Genomic DNA, 2,844 nt, shown 5'->3' with positions numbered 1-2,844 from the left:
TATATTATATATATAATTATTATTATTATTATTATTATTATTATTTTTTTTTTTTTTTATTCCAGGAGACTGTAAAACATGCAACAGTATTGACTTGACTTGAACATGCAGCGTTGATGTTTAACTCTTTCCCTGCCATTGATAAGTTTTTCTGGCAATTCCGGCATGTTTTCAGTGTTATTTGGTACATTGTGCTCTTAGGCATCTTCTGAAATAGTACAGAACTTCATAATCCAAAATGCTTGAAAATAAAATGATCTGCGTAAACGGGACGGAGTGGAGAGAATGTAACAAAATATCACCTAGAAAAATGTTGCCCATGCAGAGGTACGGTGCATCCGGAAAGTATTCACAGCGCCTCACTTTTTCCACATTTTGTTATGTTACAGCCTTATTCCAATATGGATTAAATTCATTATTTTCCTCAAAATTCTACAAACAATACCCCATAATGACAACGTGAAAGTAGTTTGTTTGAAATCTTTGCAAATTTATTATAAATAAAAAACGAAGTCTTTTTGAGTATGATGCTACAAGCTTAGCACACCTATTTTTGGCCAGTTTCTCCCATTCTTCTTTGCAGGACCTCTCAAGCTCCATCAGGTTGGATGGGGAGCCATTTTCTGATCTCTCCAGAGATATTCACTTGGGTTCAAGTCTGGGCTCTGGCTGGGCCACTCAAGGACTCCTTTATCATCTTGGCTGTGTGCTTAGCTCAGGAATTGCTAGTAAATTTCACAATTACAACGGCAAAAAAAAAAAAAAAAAGTAACACATTGAATTAAACATGAAATTTTAGAGTAGAAAAACTGAAATATTATCTACTTGTAAAACATACTTCAAAAACCTTTGTTTTGTTTACCACTTAAAAAGTATTTTTGCTTGTATATTATATATATTATTACACCTTTATAAATGTTATATTATACCTTTATAAATATAATAAATAAACAAAGGTATATATAGTATATAAAAAAGTCAAATTTTTGTTTACTTGAATGTTTAATTTTCTTTCATGACCCAAAGGGCTCCTTTCCAGGAAATCTCCAGCTTGTTCTGGTTCTGAAACCTTCACGTCTCCTCCAGAGGGCCATCGCTGATGTCAGTATGAGGTTACATAGGGATGACTTCAAATTGAAGGTACCGGTAAGCATGCTTCTGTCTGTCTGGACCCTCAGCACGTCCGTTCATTCGCCATACGATGCGCATGGCTCGTCTGGAGTGTTTGTAACCATGATCACTCATTCACTAAATTATTGACAGAGCCTGTCACCCTGTTGTATTATGCATGTCTGAAAGGGTGTTAACCTACAGATTGTATGCAGATAATCTCTAACCCTGTTTTAACGCCACTTTAGAAGGTACAGGGGACATTGTTACAAAAACACTGAGGTTCCTGCACTGTGCCTTATCGCTGCTTGTAATGTGTGAAATTCAGTCAATGCAACTTTCTCACACATTCATGTGTCTACAGCGGTTGAATATGCTGGTGCATGAGATTATCATCTGCATGCTACATCTTTTCTGATGTTAAGGAAATGAAGTTTGTGCTGCAGTGCACATACAAGTGCATCCGGAAAGTATTCACAGCGGTTCACTTTTTCCACATTTTATGTTACAGACTTAAAATGGATTAAATTAATTATTTTCCTCAATTCTGAGGAACGTGAAACGTTTCAAACGTGAAAGAAGTTTGCTTGAAATCTTTGCAAATTTATTAAAAATAAAAAACGCAATAATAAATCACACGTGCATAAGTATTCACAGCCTTTGCTCAATACTTTGTTGAAGCGCCTTTGGCACCAATTACAGCCTCAAGTCTTTTTTAGTATGATGCTACAAGCTTGGCACACCTATTTTTGGGCAGTTTCTCCCATTCTTTGCAGGACCTCTCAAGCTCCATCAGGTTGGATGGGGAGCCATTTTCTGATCTCTCCAGAGATATTCACTTGGGTTCAAGTCTGGGCTCTGGCTGGGCCACTCAAGGACTCCTTTATCATCTTGGCTGTGTGCTTAGGGTCGTTGTCCTGTTGGAAGATGAACCTTTGCCCCAGTCTGAAGTCCAGAGCGCTCTGGAGCAGGTTTTCATCAAGAATGTCTCTGTACATTGCTGCATTCAACTTTCCCTCGATCCTGACTAGTCTCCCAGTTCCTGAAAAACATCCCCAGAGCATGATGCTGCCACCACCATGCTTCACTGTAGGGATGGTATTGGCCAGGTGATGAGCGGTGCCTGGTTTCCTCCAGACATGACGCTTGCCATTCAGGCCAAAGAGTTCAATGTAGAGGTCTGCACTGAGGTCAGATTAAATTCCTGAATAAAACGTGGTAGCGGTCGGTAACTGGTGTAATTTGAACGGGAGCGGGCAGTCTAACAATATCCTGTTCCCGACGTCCATTTAGAACAGCATATCTGCGCTTTATTTTTATTGACCACCGGTACAGCTTGCGCTCAGGACTGTTATGCACGCGCTGCACGCATGCTTTAACGTCATGCTTTTTATTTGCGGGGTCTGTGCGCAGCATGTGCATAACAATGCTCAGAGCAGGCTGTACCTGTGGTAAATATACGGCCCTCAGACAGAACAGGCAGGTTGTCGATGAGTGACAGAGCAGAATAAGGATGGAGCAAAGTGTGGATGCGCTGTCCTTGAAGGACGTTCAACTCGGTTTTGTTTATATTTTGCTTAGCCTATAATTTTAAATGACAGATGTCGTAGCCTATTTATTTATTTATTTTTCTCTGCGACAATTTTCCTACTGTGTACAGCAAAATGTTAAATGAATTTAGTATTTTGACAAGAGAATAAAAATAGCTAGGCTATTTCTGTACAACCTAAATTT

General features: G+C 39.1%; 1 protein-coding gene across 2 annotated transcripts in view; it reads left to right on the top strand.

Moving 5' to 3' along the window:
* Window positions 1-2,844, top strand: part of rcbtb2 (regulator of chromosome condensation (RCC1) and BTB (POZ) domain containing protein 2) — a 55,721-nt gene that overhangs the window by 38,905 nt on the left and 13,972 nt on the right. The window lies entirely within an intron of this gene.

The sequence above is a fragment of the Sinocyclocheilus anshuiensis genome, unplaced genomic scaffold (genome assembly GCF_001515605.1).
Source record: "Sinocyclocheilus anshuiensis isolate Anshui unplaced genomic scaffold, SAMN03320099.WGS_v1.1 scaffold194, whole genome shotgun sequence".
Classification (NCBI taxonomy): domain Eukaryota; kingdom Metazoa; phylum Chordata; class Actinopteri; order Cypriniformes; family Cyprinidae; genus Sinocyclocheilus; species Sinocyclocheilus anshuiensis.
Note: the sequence above shows the minus strand (reverse complement) of the source record. Positions and strands in the feature narration are given on the sequence as shown.